Here is an 18,619-nt window from a genome sequence, read left to right on the forward strand (position 1 = left end):
GTTTGCCTTTTGGACATTTTCCAGACAAGTTCTTTCCCCTGCTCCCTCACGTAAGATTCACGTGAGTGAAGGGGAGCACAATGCATGAGAGATGCAGGTGTTTGCAAGGACAACAACAGCTGGAAATGCCTTCAAGCCAGGCAGGAGTTGAATGAATGCACTTTAAGCTATGATCAGGGATGTCATCCACCATGACACTGTGTTTGTTGTACCAAGCAGCAGTCAATTAAATCAACATCCTTTTGAATTATCACTTCAGGAAGCATCTCAAGCATGCCGGCCCACGTCCATACACACGGTGTTACATGCCCCTCTCCCATGAGGCTGTTCCCCAGCAGCCAGCCTTTCTGATCCTGGTTGAGTTTAGGTAATGCAAGGAAAAAAAGGGCAGACAGCAAATCCCTTGGCCACAAAACAAATTGGATTTCGGATGCCTCTTCAAAGGCTTTGACCTTGCCACCAAAGGGTCAGCTTTGCAATAAAATTTGTGTTTTGCACAGAAAGCCAGGGTCGGGCTGCCTGAGAATGCACATCTGTCACTGTGAAGCCCTACACCCCTGCAGTCAGGGTGGGGCAATATGAATGAGTAGTTCATGGCAGCAAACTGCATCACAGTAATCTGTTACCATGATCTGGGGAGAAGGCAAAGAGTTTTGGGCTTTCTCTCCCCCCTTCGCACCATTATCCCTCTGCCTCTACCTTACCTAGCCAAGCACAGCCTGTCCCCAGCCTGGAGGGTGACTGCCGGTGGCCCAAGCCATCATCAGAGAGGGAGGCTCCTCCAGGGCTGTATGCAAGGGAAGGGGTGCTGCTGTGAGCCAGTAATGCTTGAACTCCCTTGCCCTACCTCTGTGGTCAAGAAGCTGGAAAAACAGGGCACCACTGACCCCCTATCCCCCTGCCACAGCCACCCTTTGGATCAGGAGAAGGTGGCTGGGGGAGAGGATGGGCATGTGCGGGGCCCACACTTCGGCCTGTTCAGGTCACTGGTTGAGAGAGTCCCTTGGGAGACAGTCCTGAAGGACAAAGGGGTCCAAGAAGGCTGGACATTCTTCAAGAAGGAAATCTTAAAGGCGCAGGAGGAGGTGGTCCCCATGTGCCGTAAGAAGAGCTGGAGGGGAAGACAACCAGCCTGCCTGAACAGGGAGATTTTGTTGGGACTCAGAAAAAAAGGAGAACTTACCACATTTGGAAGAAGGGGCAAGCAACTCAAGAAGAGTGCAAGGATCTCATTAGGTCAGACAGAGAGAAAATTAGAATGGCAAAAGCCCAGCTAGAACTCAATCTGGCCATGGTCATAAGGGATAGCAAAAAATGTTTTTACGGATATATTAACAACAAAAAGAGAGGCAAGGAGAATCTCCATTCCTTATTGGATGTGGGGGGGAACATTGTCACCAAGGATGAGGACAAGGCTGAGGTACTTAATGTCTTCTTTGACTCAGTCTTTAATAGCCAGACCAGGTATCCTCAGGAGATTCATCTCCCTGAGCTGGAAGACAGGGATGGAGAGCAGAATAAACTTCCCATAATCCAGGAGGAAGCAGCTAAGGATCTGCTATGACACCTGGACACCCACAAGTCTATGGGGCCTGATGGTTTCCACCCAAGAGTACTGACGGAGCTGGTGGAAGAGCTTTCCAAACCACTGTCCCTCATTTATCAGCAGTCCTGGTTAACAGGGGAGGTCCCAGATGACTATCCCAATGTGACATCCATCTACAAGAAGGGCTGGAAGGGTGATCTGGGGAACTACAGGCCTGTCAGCCTGACCTTGGTACCTGGGAAGATTCTGAAGATGTTCCTCTGGAGGGCGCTCACAGGGCACATTCAGGACAATGAAGGGATCAGGCCCAGTCAGCATGGGTTCATGAAGGGCAGGTCCTGCTTGACCAACCTGATCTCCTTCTATGACCAGGTGACCTGCCTAGTGGATGAGGGCAAGGCTGTGGATGTTGTCTATCTGGACTTTAGTAAAGCCTTTGGCACTGTCTCCCACAACATTCTTCTGGAGAAACTGGCGGCTTATGGCATAGACGGATGCACTCTTCACGGGGTAAAGAACGGGCTGGATGGCCGAGCTCAGAGAGTTGTGGTGAATGGTGTTAAATCCTGTTGGTGGCCGGTCACAAGCAGTGTTCCCCAGGGCTCAGTTCTGGGGCAGGTCTTGTTTAATATCTTTATTGATGATCTGGATGAAGGGGTTGAGTGCTCCCTCAGCAAGTTTGCGGATGACACCAAACTGGGTGGGAATGTTGATCTGCTGGAGGGCAGGAGGGCTCTGCAGTGGGATCTGGACAGGCTAGATTGATGGGCAGAGGCCAACTGTATGAGGTTTAATAAGGCCAAGTGCAGGGTCCTGCACTTTGGCCACAACAACCCCATGCAATGCTACAGGCTTGGGGAGGAGTGGCTGGAGAGCTGCCCGGCAGAAAAGGACCTGGGGCTGCTGGCTGACAGCCGGCTGAATATGAGCTGGCAGTGTGCCCAGGTGGCCAAGAAGGCCAACAGCATCCTGGCCTGTATCAGAAATAGTGTGGCCAGCAGGAGTAGGGAAGTGATCGTGCCCCTGTACTCGGCACTGGTGAGGCCGCACCTTGAATCCTGTGTTCAGTTTTGGGCCCCTCACTACAAGAAGGATGTTGAGATGCTCGAGCGTGTCCAAAGAAGGGCAACAAAGCTGGTGAGGGGTCTGGAGCACAAGTCTTATGAGGAGCGGCTGAGGGAACTGGGGTTGTTCAGTCTGGAGAAGAGGAGGCTGAGGGGAGACCTCATTGCTCTCTACGACTACCTGAATGGGGGTTGTGGTGAGGTGGGCGTTGGTCTCTTCTCCCAAGTAACTAACAATAGAACAAGAGTAAATGGCCTTAAGTTGCACCAGGGGAAGTTTAGGCTAGATATTAGGAAAGATTTCTGTACTGATACAGTGGTGAAGCATTGGAACAGGCTGTCCAGGGAGGTGGTGGAATCACCATCACTGAAAGTATTCAAAAAACATGTAGACGTGGCAGTTGGGGACATGGTTTAGTGGGCTTGGTGGTGTTGGGTTGATGATTGGACTTGATGATCTTAAAGTTCTTTTTCAACCTTGATGATTCTGTGAATCTGTGCCATCCCTGACCTCATCCAGAGGAACTGACCAGAGACCTCGTTCCTGCAGCCAAAATGGGGCAGATATGGCTACTGCTATCCTTTAACACTGTAGAGAACATGCCAAGGAGCCCAATATGATTTAGGTGGCCACAGGGTAACAGTTTACTGTTACCTTCAGGAAGCATTGCCAACGGGCAACCAGTAGCACTGAAATCCCACTTAATCCAGGAGAGGTGAAACAAAAATGCAAACAAAATAATTTATCCATGAAAAATCCATTAATATCCATTCAAAATAGATTATATTTATGGAATACTCAAAAAAGCTAAACAGACTCCAACCCTTACCAACCTAAACCGGCAAGACCTCTCACCTGTCACCAGCTGGTGTACAGGTGATTGCCCCGAGAAGGTACAGTGGTGCCTTAAAAGCTTCCTCTGCAAGTCATGGCCCAGGTTGCATTGGGTGCTCCTAATATGTCAGGTCTCATAGGGAATTCTTTGGGCTTCTGGCAGACTTCAATCAGAAATGCATCCAAACTGGCTGTGGACTCCCAGGAACTGAAGTCAGCCATCGTTCACTTGCAGGGAAGTATAAATGTCTCTTTGTCAAGCCAGGTGTCACCCAGTCAGGCATCAACTTCTTACCTGAAGAAGGTGACCACACTCCCATCCTTCCTTTCGTGACTTAACATGTTCCCATGTGAAATGCTCTGTTACGCTGACCCTCACAGGTTGCACGAGGCTGGAAATTGAGAAATAAAGCTTCTGAAGAGGCCAATGTGTAGACCAGGAAGCTCCACCTTTTTCCACCTCGGTGATGCCGTTTTCATCCTTTCCCTCATGTTACAGCTAGTGATTCTGAGAGAAGCTTGCCTAGCCAGTACGTGGGAGGCAGTGGGACCAGTGCCTCTGCTCTCTGGCCCCGGGCTGGTGCTCTCCCCACTCCTCCCCTGGCCCCATGCTCTGCAGGAGCCGTGCAGGGGGGCAGAAAGGTGCTTGTGCCATTTCCTTCCAGTTTAGGGAGGAAACTGTGCTGCCAGCGGGCTAACGGGTATCTCTGTGTGGTCCCTATGTGAGGCCGCTTTACAAAACTGGGAGGAGAATATTTGCAGAAGCAAGTGGAAGATACACAGGGAAATAGATGCAGTAACAGTGTAAGAAAGGAGTAAGGACACAACAGTCCCAGGATGTCCTCTGTGTTGAATAAGCACTGCTCCCTTTAAACCGATTACCCAAAGGCCAGCACAACCCTCCCACCTCCATCTCTACTCCGCAGCACCAGGGCAACCCTCTTTTCCTCCTTCCCACATCAGCCTTCAGCTCCTTTATCTTCTGCCGTGAGGGAGTGGACTGTCTCACCCTCTCCCTGAAAAGACAAGTCCTGTGAACCAAAAAGCAGCCTCTGCTCATGCGGGCAGAAACCGCTTCCCTTGCTCCCGCTGCCAGCACCAACTTGAAGCAAGACATCCCCTCCAAACCAAGGCTGACCGGGCGCACACGCTTTGCCGTATGCCCACCAGAATAATGATAGCAGGCAGGGCAGAGAAGAGATGTTCACATTATTGCAGAATAAAAAGTTAAAGAAAAAAAAAAGAAGGAAAAAAGAAAAAAATGCATTCAGGCATTGAGCCAGTGCCTTTCCCAAGACAGCACTCTGGCTGAGCACTCGAGCCAAAGCATTGTTAGCTGGCAAGGTAATGCTAAAGGAATGAAATCATTCTAATTTTTGCAAGAGGAATGGCCAGTGCATCTCCTGGATAGGGAAGAAATAGGAAGAGCTCCATGCTAAAGCGGTGGACCTCCTTAGAAGGGAAGATTTTTTAGGAGGAAATTAGACATGAAAGGTGCTTTGTTCCCCCATGAGGAGATACTTTTTGGGCAACACAGACTGAGGTGTAAGGTGTGGAGGGAGGTAGGCTTTCTGCTCCTCTCTGTGTCAGGAGAGCCTGCGGCAAAATGCCTGGATATGAGGGAATGGCCTTGCTGATTTAATCTTCAAAGCCAGGAACTGAAGCCTGGTTTTCTCTCATTTCTCCACCTACCTCTTTTATAAGTTTATCTATCTTGGCAAGTGTGAGTAAATGTTTTGATTTGCTTTTTGTCTTAACCTGTCTTGAATTAAGTATGATTTCAGTGTAATTGGATACTAATGACTCGTTCCTTACCAAAGGATGTGGTAAATCTCCACATAGAGCTTGAGGCACCTTACAAGCACTCTGGGTTGCCAGCTCGTTCTCCTTAATATCGAAAGCATTACTGAATGCACCCTCCCTCAGCTGCAGGGCCCTGCTGGACCCTCAATAACCAGGAGGGAAGAAGTGTCTTCTAAGGATGGGAGCAACCAGGGAGACCTGAGTCCCAGGGGCTTCTGTGGCATTTGTTGGAAGATTTATTGTTTGGTGAAAGAACATGTGGTCCTTGCACCATGTGCTGAGCAAGAAGAAAGGATAGAATCCCCCATCAGCCAGAACTGAACCACCAACTTAAGGTTTGTAAAATACTACATATTTTGGTAGCCTGCCTCACTGCCAGGAAAGCTATCAAAAGGTAGGAGCAACCACCAAAGGCAGGCTTGGCATACTGTCAGGCACACCCGTCCTTCCCTACCTGCCCACCCCTTTGTGTCACCCCTTCTCGTTTCCAGATCTTACCTGTATTCATCCCCTCCCTGGGCCACTAGCCTGATTTCTCAGCTCCAGCTTCAGCTTCCTCCAGGCATGAGGATGGTTCCCTGCTTGACCAAGGTTCCGCCTCAAATCACTATTCTTGGCTGCAGCCCTGTCCTGGGTTCGAGCAGGGCCCATCTCACTGGGACCTGCTTTCGGAATCGCAGGGCACCACAACACAGCTGTTCTTGCATGCAGTATGTGCTCCGGTAGCCAAAACTGAGTGGCCTTGTTTGCTCAGAGCAATTCTGTCAGAAGCGCATGGAAGTCTGAGAAACTACTCTTTTCTAACACCACCCTTCGTCTTGTCATCACAGGAGGGGCAACATCCCTGGAATCCCTGGGGGAATACATGGGAGCCATGCCTGGTCCGGACACGCAGTGGATCACCTCTCTGGCTGCCAGCTGGAGGAATAGGTGCAAATCCAATCTGCCCAACTAGAAAAAGACACTACCCCCACCCCTGCAAACTCCTGTTTGCAATTACTTTCTTCCTGTTGTTATATGCCCACCAGCCATTTGGACACACTCACCCCCTTTCATTCACTTTGTGGTTTTTCAAGATTAATTCTGAAAAAAACAAAACCTGTGTGCAAGAGAGGAGATATTTGCAAGTCTCTGCTTATGAAGCAGCTGCTCCCCTCCGTGCTTACCCCTCTGCACTGGCCTGGGGCGATCAGGAGGAATTTGGCCTCATCTTCACCGCCCACCTTACTAGCACCTGCAAAAAATAAAGAGAGCAAGAAGGAAAATGAAGAGAGGATGGAAATAACAGATTGAAAGTGGGGTGTCTGTGGAGGCAGACAGCAGCTCTGCCTCTCACCTACTGGATACCTTCTCCACTTCTAACACCTTGCTTCCAACTGCATGTCTTCTGCTTCGTCATCTCAGCGCGACACTCCTCCTTCGCGCTGCACCTCGACAAGCAACGGCAGGCGGCTGAGCCGCTCTGGCCAGCAGGACAGGGCAGCCCATGCCTGTCGCCTTCCTCGTGCTGGGCCTGGCTGCAAGGCCTGCTCCCCTTGTTCGCACCAGCTGAGCTGATTCACCTCACGGACCATTAGAAAATTACCTGCTGCTTTGCCGGGTTATCGAGCCGGCTCGGGTGCCAGTAGTGACCACAGGGCACCAGGGCAGTGACAAGGTAAATCGTGTAGCTGAGTGCAGCGGAGAAGAGGGGAGGAGAAGCGAGACCTCATTTCTTTGGAGCAAGGAGCTGCTAAACTGGCTCATCCTCCTTTTCAAACTTCACCCTCAACAACCTTGTTTTTATCGAGAATGTAATACCTTCAGTACCCCACAAGATGGTCCAAGACTTGAAGGAGCACTCACAAGCAAGTCAAGCCAAAAGCCGTCACTTATCACAGTAGTCTGGCGAAATCACCGCTGCTGAGGGAGGCAGGGTGGCAGTGCGTGTTCGGGTAGGGCTGCGGTGATTAGCATCTGCCTCCAACAGCTCCTGGCATTTTTCCCTGGCAGCAGGTTAGGTAAATCCCATCCTGCTCCTAAGGAATGGAAAGAAGGGTCATTCATGTTTTTCCATGCTCCCTAGTGTCCAAGGCTGGCTAACTGTGGGTTGTTTTGTTTGTTTGTTTGTTTTTGTGTTTTTTTTTTTTTTCTCCTAATGAATCTAGGGCTAAATATGCAGAATTTGTTTTCAGTAGCCGGGCTCTCTTTGGTACAGACCTGTTGTCCTGGCGTCAGGCCAGAAATCAAACAGCGATCAAAGGCTATCATCAGAAAGAGCCCAGCAGCTCACTGACACCCAGGTTATTATCAGTGATGGGCCAACACATTTGGCGGCCGTAAGGTCACTGAAGGGCTCAGAAAAGCAGGCAGCAAGCGTCACCAAGGAGTCCTGAGTCTGGATCCAAAATGTTAGTAATCTGTGAGGTGCTCCTGGGCTCTCCCTGAAAAAGCAAAACTTACTTTTGCATCTGATTGACAAGGAAAAACTGGAAAACAAGTTTTGGGATCTTGTGGCCTTTGCAGAGCATACCAAATGACCAAGACCACAGTCACCAGGGCACTGGACTCCAGTGGTCTCACCAACACGGTGCTTTGTATGGATTCAAAGGCAAAGCACATCTTGGCAGTCCAAAGAGAATTGTCTGAGCTGCAGGAAGAAAATACGGGGTACAGATCAAGAGTAACTCAGGGCTTGGGGCAGGAACTAACATGCAGGTGTGAGTCAGGCACGTCGTAACGGGAGAGGTATCGGTGTGACAGTGGAGTGGAGGTTACCTGGAAGACAAGGTGCTGATGCTATCTTGGTACCTTCAGAGCTGCCCTTATCCTTCTGACCAGACCAGCTCTGCGCTGCGCCACACAGCCTGTCCCAGCCCTGCAGGCCTTGTCTGTCTGCTCCGGGGTCCTTCTGCGGAGGCAGGACCAAGTGTGGGGTGAAGGTTGTAAATCTCTTCTGCTACAACATTGTGAAAGCAGAGGCAGATCCCACCTCCTCCTCCCAGCAGCTGGGATTCCTCCTCCAGACATAACGGGAGCAGACAGGCGCTGCTGGAGTTTGGGGGAACAGAGTTTAGGAGCGAAGGGGCATGACACACCTCCCAGCATTTGGGAGCCGGATGATATTCCGATGTTTTTATTTTTTTCCTTTCGGCATAGATATTGCAACAGGTGACATGATGTGACTTGTTCCCGGCTTGAACTTGCAAAGCTCTTCATCACGGTGGAGTAACATCAGATAGGGAGCTTGGACCCAGATACCGATGGGAAAATGGAATTTCCACTGCACAACCTCCACCCGCTGCTGGAGAATTTCAGGGTTACCCCCCTCCCACCCAAAAAAACCCAACAGCGCAGCAAAGATTAGGGACGGGAGCAGCATCGGAGGCCCAAGACTCGGGGACCAGGGTATGCAGGACTTTGCTCCTGCCCAGCAGCCACACATTTTGGCGGTGTTGGGGGTCGGGGACGCTCCGGGAGGGAGCCCCGAAGGGGGCGTCCGCGACCCTCAACATCGCCTGCGCTGAACAAGCCTGCCGCTAGGGGCCAGTGGCGCAATGGATAACGCGTCTGACTACGGATCAGAAGATTGTAGGTTCGACTCCTTCCTGGCTCGCTGGCTTTATTTTACCTGCACATCCTACTGAGCATCCTTGGGCCCTTTCAACGGTGTCAACTCCATCTCCATAGAGCTTTATTCTTAAAAAATCCTGCTAATTACATGGATCTTTCCCAAGCCCACTGGGAACCTCTAGCACCCAAGTCTATTCCCAGCATCTTCCAGTTTCCCACTGTTATGTTCCAGCTCGGCTGACCCTGGAGGATGCCCACTCATCCAGCTCCTGCTGCTGAAACAGGGCAGGTTTGGCTGCTCTGGGGAACGTCCTGGAGAGCTAAAAATCATGTCTAATTGTGGGACATCAGCTGAGAGAGCTGCTGTTTAGCTGAGTGATAACTGGATAGATCTGGTGACCCTGAAATCCCACTTAAGCCAGGTGAAGAGCGGGTACAAATAGAAGCACATGTTTACAATATTCAAAATAGGTACGCTGATAAGAGTACCTCAGTCAAGAAATAATAAACTTTCAGATACTAACAAAATCAGGAAAGATACTCTCTCATTTCCAGCAGTTTCCCACCTTTGTGATCAGCAGGACATCTTGTCCACGCACATGCCACATATCTCAAACTCCATCCATCAGCCAGCACCTCATCATGCAGGAGCATTTTCACCATCTCTCCTTTGAAATCCTCCAGGCAGTCTGAAAGTTTTTATCCTCATACTTTTAATGCCCCTGAGATTTATTCTATTTCCCCGTTCTCCAGGAGAAGAGACAGATTTTGCCTGAAATGCAAAGAAACCTTTTCTTACAGCATGGGAGCTGAAAATTTCTTTTTTGGAGCAGGTGTTCCCCCCTGTACCTGTCAGGCTATTTAACAACCCCTGATGCATCTGTTTGCCTGCCCACCTCACTGCGGTGACCCCATGTATCAGAGTGAAATGTCTTATGAATGGGTTTTTTATAATCTCCGGCATCTTTCATTATTAAGTGATACAAACGATGGAATAGGATACATACACCACAGCTTGTTATCTGCCCTTGCTGCAGACCAGATACAGAAATAATCAAGCACTTGCAGCTGACCGGTTGCCAATATTTTGCTCCTAAATGAAGTATTTAGCAAGCTACATCACCATCCAAGCATTGAATAGACTGTTATTGTTTCAAAAAGAATTTAGTACATTTAAATACATGAGCATGTCCTAGAAGAGTGGGAAGCTGAGCCAAGCAGTTACACTAGTGTAAGAGGGCCATAGCTCTTAGCCTATAGTAAGTCCTGAGACTGGTGCCTACATTTTCTGAGGGTTTTTTTTTCTTTTCTTTCCTGGCTTTCATTCTGTTGTATTTTTATCTTTTCATTCTTTTTCTCTGCCTTCCTTTTCACTTACGGGTAATACACAGTCACACAGAAACCCATGCATGTCAATACTTTCTGGGTGGGTGGGAGAGAAAAAGATGTCTCAGAGATGGAGGTGGAGAGAGAAAGGAGATGGACCCTTCTTCAGAAGAAACTCTGGGTGTGTTTTTGTTTTGTGAGCCATCCTTTAGGACAAGTGAAAAGGTTTGCTGCTGACTGAGTGGAAAGGAATGAAGGAGTTCACATGAACTTCTGCAAAAAGTAGGAGCGGAGACACTCATATAGGACTGGGTGAATCTTAACCAAAAAAAATCCAATCTTTTGGCCCTGGTTGGAGTCTGTACCCTGTCCCACATCGGGGAGCGGCACAAGGATGTGCTTTTGGCCTGTAGATTCAGATTTGACTGCTAGTGTGTGCAAACATGTACGGATAGTGGACACCTAAGGAAATGGATGTCCTTCCTCAATTTCAGCTCCCCGGGGTGCCCCTGTTCCAGGCCGGGCAGGTTTTTCACGCCTGGATTTCTCCTGACGCAGTTCCCGGGAGCGGTGCACTGCACCATGCTGGAAGAGAAGGGAAAGGTCGGTGGGGTGGGTGTGGGTGTCCATACACACGCACAGAAGTGTGCTAATTAATAGAGAGGTTGCTGGGGCCAGGGACATGATGCATAAAGTGTGTAACTACAGAGCAGAATCTTGCAGGTCTGATTCCTGCTGAGCTTCCTAAATCTGTCTCCCTGCTGATAATCTTGCTTGTACTATATTCCTACAGATAGCGTGTCTGCCTTTCTCTCATATCTGAAATCTACCCCAGAAAAACACTCTCACACAGAGAAGACTCATTCTGGGTTCTTCTGAAGGAGAAAACTTCCATTCTTCCCCTGCTACACAGACAGACTTGGCCGCCTTCAGACACGTTTACTCTCTCCAAGCCAGGAGTCATTGCCAAGTGTGTCTTTCTGCACACCACATAGCACCTGTAATGCAAAAGAAGACTTGAAGGGAAAAGGAGAGGGGATGGCAATACAACAGAAGAGAAGATGGGGAAAAAAAGCAGAGTATGAGTGTTGGCCCTGTTATTTACAACACCCTAAGCAAGCCCATGTTGTTCTGCATTAAACCCCTTCTGTATAAAGGACGCCTATACCCTCTCCCACTGCCCCACCTTCTCCCAGACCATCCTGTGTACCCCTTTTATGGCACAACCAAAGGCCAGGACCAAACATCACATGGGTCACCTCAAGCCAAGAGATCGTGGAGCACTTTTATCCACTCCCATTGGCCAGGATGCTCAGAGCCCTCATCCGTAAGGACTGTCTGGCACCATGTAAAGCAAAATCAGTAAGGATTAGTTGGCACCACATGAAGCAACGTGAAAAATGAGCCTGTCCAGAGCTGAATTAGCACCCCAAGGATCACCCTAGATAAGAAGACCTAATAAAACCAACTAAGACTGAGCTAAAAATGCCTAATTTTTTGGCTTCACATAGGATAATGCCAAATGTATTATTACAATCTTGTATTACCATTATTACTAATTACATATTGTTAAATTAATTATTATTAATTATATTTATTATTATTATTAAAGAAAATGTTGAAGCACTTCCGAAAGCATCACCGCAACACAGATCTCAGTGTTTACTGCAGGGCTGACACCTCTTTGCGGTACTGTCTTTTTTTTTTCCCCTTAAAAAATAAAAAACATAAAAAGGAGAGATGCGAATTACTTATACATTACATGTGTTTGAAACGGATATAGCTGCCTCTGCCCGGGCGGTGAGGCGGCCGCACCCCCGTCCATCACCGTAGGGGCCGAAATAAATTAAATTCCCCCCGGAAGAAAGAAAAAAGTACTTTGGCGCTTCCTTCGAGCCGGAATCGAACCAGCGACCTAAGGATTCCCGTGGGGCGGTGCCTCTACAGTCCTCCGCTCTACCAGCTGAGCTATCGAAGGGGCCTGGCCACCGCACCCCAGCGGCAGCCCAAGGTGCTGCCCCACCCCGCGCAGAGTTCTGAGCATGCGCCTTGCGGAGGCAGAGGCCGGGAGGAGTTAGCGGCGCATGCGCGCAGCGGGCCTGCCGCGGAAGAGGGGTGTGCTGAGTGGGCGGCGGCGCGGGTGCTTTCTGCGTGCAGGGCCAGTGGCGCAATGGATAACGCGTCTGACTACGGATCAGAAGATTGTAGGTTCGACTCCTGCCTGGCTCGCGCATCTTTTGGTGCCTCGGTTCGCCTCGCCGCGCAGCGTTTTCGCTCGCCCGCGGGGAGGAAAGTCAAACCGACCTGGCCTCTCTCCTTCCTCGGGGGACCTCAGGTCCCCATCACACCTACATAGAAACTTGCAGAGCACAATTCGCTTACGTGTGCCACTTGTTTTCCCTTTTAAATAGACATCTTCTGAGTCATGTATTCTCCAGAAAGTGTTCCAGCGATGACCCCCAACGACTGTTACACCGTGAGCAACAAGCAGAAAAATGAGATGCTCATGGACTTTGCGTGACATGGTGGGGTGCCCTTTCCTTGTGTTGCCTCTCGCCTGCCTGCACACCATTGCACTGTGACCCTCGCCTCGCCCACGCTATCCATGGACATGGCAGAAGAAAGGACAGTGATTCCAAATGATAGCAGCGCTAACAAGCTACCTCAATTATTTATCCATGACAACCTGAATCACTTTTTATATAGTAACCTTGCTCCGAATCCACAGTGGATTCAATGTGTGTGGAGTATTCTCAGATCTGATCCTTGGGGATGCCTTCCTCGCCCCTCCGGGCTGAAAGCTGTACACACTGCATAGCCTTTTACATATGTCGAAAACAGGTTTCTGCAAAATCACACACTTTTCCTTCAACTGCACAACAAGGATGTTCTCGCGTTGCTCAACACTGTAATGGATAATCACTATGAAAATAATAGTCTTTACTCCAGCAGTATCGCTTGCTGCCTTCAGAGACCTCATGGTTATTTCCCGTGATGTCATTTTTAAAGACTAACCGTGGTGTGTCAGGCGAGTGGTGAACACACTGCTCCTCTCCTAGGGCCTAAAGGATTTTCCCCCATGTAATTTACTGGTGTGTTAACTGGGTTAATTCGTTGGCCCAGTTAAGGCTTTGGACAAGGTGTATATTTAGATTGTTTGAATTAAGCCTAGGTGGTGTTTTCCGGTTCCTACCGTTGTCATTTTTGCTTTGGGAGATGCAATAATCCAATGACGTGCCTGGCGTATATACGGTCTTGAACAATGAACTCAGATGAAAAGCTTTAAACGCCTTCTCTGCGCGACAGCAACCAAGGAAAAATTTGTACGAGCCAGGCAGGAGTCGAACCTACAATCTTCTGATCCGTAGTCAGACGCGTTATCCATTGCGCCACTGGCCCCTCGCAAGTATGGGTCTTCCTCGCCCCCCGTACACTCAAGAGCCGAGCGCAGCGCCCCGCCCCGCAGCGCCCCCGCGCGCACAGCGCGGCGCGCCCCGCCGGCGGGAGGTGCTCCCGGTGGATCCTGCCCCGCCCCGCGGCGAGCCCTTGCCAATGCTAACGGCCGCCCTGGAGTCCTGAGCCCCGCGCATGCGCCGCGCAGCGCCTACGCCAGCCGTGCTGGGTTCTTGGGGAGTGGCGGAGGCTGCTGAATCAGGCCCCTTCGATAGCTCAGCTGGTAGAGCGGAGGACTGTAGAGGTATTGCTCCGCGGGAATCCTTAGGTCGCTGGTTCGATTCCGGCTCGAAGGAGGTGTTATAAGTTTTTCTTTACTCTGCCGGTGCAAAAAGTGCTTTTAAGTAGCTTCTCCTTAACCAGTTGCAGTTACACTTGTTTTTCTCCAAGAGATCCAGCTGCATTGCGAACTGAGCCTCATCTGCTGCCACTCACTGACTTGCAGCAGCAGCTGCTGTGACGGGAGCAGAGGATGTGGTGCCTGCTGCGTGACTGCCAACAGCTCGTTAATCATTAAAGACAAACAAGATGTATGTTGTTCCTACTCCAACTTACCATGAACTGTCACAAAGCAAGTTAGTGCAGGAGGATACCTGTTGAGATCCCTCTGTCTCATCACAGTTAATGAGGATGGTGAAATTCTGAGGGGCTTTTTTCCAGGCCTCCTCTCCCCCAAATGTCTAGACACTATTTTTCCAGAAGTATCTATACATTTACATGCTGCCACAAGAAGAATACGTTTCCAAATCCAGCCAGGTGATACTTAGCAGGTGTTAGCTCTCTCCGCTAGTGGGAAATTGCGTGTCTTCACCAGCGTCTTCCCCAGATTATCGTGTAGGTGCCAGCTGCCGCGCGCTTGCCCCATATTGTTGTCTTCCCAACCCTGGGACGGGTGGCCCCGGCACGAAGGGCTGAGTCTTCTTGTACGAAACTCTATTCTCTGAGAAACTCTGTACCCGTTCATCTGTCTCAAAGTCAAAGGAAGTGCTGGACGTGACGGTTTATCTGACTTCAGTTTGTGGAGAGGAGGATGGGGGTTACTCTCATATGCAGTTTTTCTCCCTGCTTTGTAACAGCACAATGAACATTTTATTTTCTTTAGGAAACAACAGCAGAGAAAAAGATCAGTATTTTTAACTGTGTTCAGTTTTGCATGCTTCATCATTTTTCGTTAATGATTTTATTCTAAAAAGAGGCAGCAATGTAATTCTTTTTAATTGAAATCATGCCCGTACTTTGGGTGTTAATTCTGAGGGACGGTAAGCAATGAAATTAAATGACATACAATTATGTTTGATGTTTTTTGGATTAAGCAGAGCGGTTTATCTTATGAACTTTTTGTAGGGAGAAAAGTGCACAACCTACCTAAATAACTGTCTGTGTTGACGGTAGGCCTAAATCTTCTGTGATGTTTCTTCCATTCGGTATTTTGAGTGAATCTGGGTATGAGTTAATACCCAAGCATGCAAAAGGCCAGCTCTTTGAGAATACATCAAGCCAAAACAATTGCCCCTTGTCCATTTTTCAAACGCTTGGGCTTTGGTGGTCACGGAGACTGGATACCATCCTAGTGAAAAATATTCCTGTCCCGTAGCAGGCCCAGGCTGTCTGGCACTCTGCACTGGCTCTTGGAGAGATGCAAAACCCCTGAGCGAGATGCCGGCCCCGGGGCAAGTTGACGGGACGTCTACCGTTGTCCTCAGCAGCACCACGGTTCCACTCCCTGCCCGCGCCCTTTGCTGGGGGAAATCGTTCCGTATGGGAACTGATGTCAGTAAAAGTACTGCGTTATATCACTTCATCACACTGTTGATTTTTTTGATGCAGGCAGGCATTCTGCGTTATATAAAGGACTCGCAATGTGCGGCTGTAGCTGTGGCTGCTTTGCATAGGTAGGTGCGTCTGCTGCAATCCAAGACCAAGTTCCTCTTTGGGGAAACCCTGAATTGCCACTTGCCACTTGTCAGGGTGCAAAGCCATAATTTCGGACAGCTGTCTCAACAGCTTCTCTAGCTCTTACCGGAATGAAATTGTTGATAGCACAGAAAATAAAGGGAGTGCTACAGTTCATACATACAACCTTTATTAGTCAGAGTGGTTGACAGCAAAGGTAGATTTGAATATATAATACTTTGCCTATGAAAAAATGCAGCAAAACAGAAAAACATTTTGAGCATCTGTACACTTTAATAAGATTAATAGGTGTGCGACTGAACTTTAAACAGAAATGTCATTTAAGCATAGCTATGTTCATGTTAAGAACTCTTCTGAAAAGCAAATACATGAGTAAAATTACATCGAAGAGCTAAGTCCTGAAATCCTTATTCATCCTGTCTCCACGTGTCCTCAGAATAGCTGATCCTGACAGCAGTGAGAGAGGCAAATGCTCCGGTACTCTGAAAACTAAGTTTCTTCTTTGGAATTAAACCATGGGTTCAGACACTCGGAGTTTTAGGCTGCAAGTCCTGGAGAACACACTCAGAGCCTTGGTCACTGTTTTGTTCTGAGGTTTTTGGCTAGCTGAGATAATACATTGGGGCTTTTCTGCAGAGATCCCCATGTCAGTAAAAGGGCTTTGCAAGCATACGGCAGCTTGTCTATACTTGTATCGCCCTGCCAGATCAAGTCATAAATCTTTCCCAAGAAAAACCTCTCATTTAGAAATACAGGAGCCACATCTCAAGCCCATGGAAATAAGTTCCTTGATTTCAGTAAACTCTGGATCTGGCCCATAGAGTGGGGTCTGGACAGGCATCGAAGATGTTGCGTGTGGAAAAATTCCCCAACTGCTTTTGCTAATCTGGGATTTACCTTCCCCTCCCTGGCTTTGGGCCTGATCCGTAGCTGTTGTTGACATCAAGGGTGCAATTCTCAGTGACTTCCATGGGAGCAGGAGGAGGGATTTCACGAGGGAAATGGTTCTACATATAATGTGTAACTTTACACTAGACTTTTCTCCCAATGCCTTTTCCATCTCTGCTGGAAATAGTCACTACATAGCATGTGCACACTTTCACAGTGAACAGACAGTAAAACTTAAGAAATCACTTAGCCTGCAGATCCGTCACATACTACGTGCTCTCCCGACTCCTTCGTTTGGTGATAACATCTTACACCAGAGCAACGACCGTGCAAAGGGGAATAGCGAAGAAAGCCAAAAGATGTGTGGGCGTGAGTGAGTGCTGGTGTCCCCCGGCACGTACCCAGCGGGCTGCGCTCTGCCCGTATCGCAGCACTAGCACCCCAACGCACAAGCCGTCTGATCTGGCCACCCGGCGGGAAGGTTTGCGGCACTCAGCTACCGCTGGGAACGTGCCTTCTGGGGTCATGGCTCCTCAGCAGCGGGATGGTGTCACCAAACCCTTCTTCCCTGGGACCACCGGGATGGATAGGCGCATCCCCCTGGCACCACTGGGCAGGCGGGATGGCAGCCTTGATTTACATACATATGAGTGGCCTCCAAAATTATTTAAAACACACAACTGAGGACAAAGAGGAGCCCAGGGCAGGAGGGGAGCGAGTGCCTGTGCACAGCCCCAGCCATGCCAGGACTTCCTCTCTTCTCTGAAGCAGAAAAACAGGACTATTTCTGAGGGCAATGTGAGCATTAGCTGGCCCCAGTGACGGCACCTGGAGAAGAGGTATATAACCTGAACTGGAATTAATGGCTTTTAAAATGTCCATGTGTTAGGGGAACTTTAAAGAAATGTTAAAAGTACTATTTCTTGACTTTGGAGTTATAGCTAGCGCTATGAAACACACTTTTTCCCGTAATATTTAGCTGCCACTGAATGACATTTCATGTGAAAGGTGAGAATAGAAGGAAGACAATAATGTTTCACAATCTCAGAATCCAATTTTAAGGAAGGGAATAACACTTTTGACTAGCTATATATTCACTGGTGTACATAATTTAGTGGTACCTTACATCCCGCTCTGGACTGCAGCATTGTGATTAGAGGAAAAATAGCCAATGCACAGAACTGACAATGATTGATGTAACATGATCAATAAAGAGAAATTCAGATGTCTAAGGCTTTTTGTGTCAAACCAGTGAAGTGCGATGTTTAAGATCTCAGAGGTATTTCTTTAGTTCTTACAAATTAGAGGCCTAATTTCTTCATGCTTGCTTAAGCCACACCACACGTATCTCCACCGATTTGTGCAGTGGTACACCTGGACGTGCAACTCATCCCTACCTCTTTATTGAAAATCACACCATGTGCTCTTAAAGACCCTGTGCATGAGGCAGAGGGGAGGACCCAGGCTCACCCCGATGAGCCAGGCTGTGAGGAGGTCGGTTGCTCCTCTGCTGCTTGCCTGCCCTGCTAAGTCCTTGCTGCTCCCGCAGCCCCGGTGCCAGCGATGGCGCGGTGGCTCCTAGCCTAGTGCCAGCGGGGCAGCGGGGCTGGCAGCCAGGGGCACGGTGGAATAAGCAAGCCAGCAGAAAGCTGTTGGCTGGGGACCAATTTCCAGCACATTGCAGCTGCATCCAGAGAAGCTGGGGCCGCCTGGCATAGGCAGCAAGCCTGTCCAGGCTGGAACAGGGGAGCTTTGCCCTGGGGCTGTCACCAGCTATGGGGAGAGAAGAGAGGCTCTGGGGCAGCCCAGGGCCAGCCTCCCCCTCCGCAGGGTGTTTGCCCACCGACTCCCGGGTTTGCGACTTGTGCATGGGAGGACACAGAGCCTATGTGTGCTTCTGGTGCTAGACGAGGCTCCTGGATTTGGAGTGACCTGTGTTGTAACCATGCGCAGAATGATCCCTGAGCGTTTTGACCTGGCTCAGGTTTATAATTGTCAGTGCTGGGTCCCAGCAAGCCACTAGCTGCTTTCCAAAGAGCGCTTCCTCCCTGGGAAGGACAGCCCCGTCCGTCTTGCCACCGACTTTCCCTCTGAGGTCTGCTAAAGAGAATTTCTAGGGCTCCGTCACAGGAACTTTCACATCCAGCAAAACTGCTGCATGTGAGGAGACAGGGAGAGATGGAGCTGGTGTCCGGAAAGGGGCTCAGGGCTGTGTCTGGGAGGTGAAACCCCAGCTGA

The sequence above is a fragment of the Phaethon aethereus genome (genome assembly GCF_964289735.1).
Source record: "Phaethon aethereus genome assembly, chromosome: 2".
In the NCBI taxonomy this organism is placed as follows: Eukaryota; Metazoa; Chordata; class Aves; order Phaethontiformes; family Phaethontidae; genus Phaethon; species Phaethon aethereus.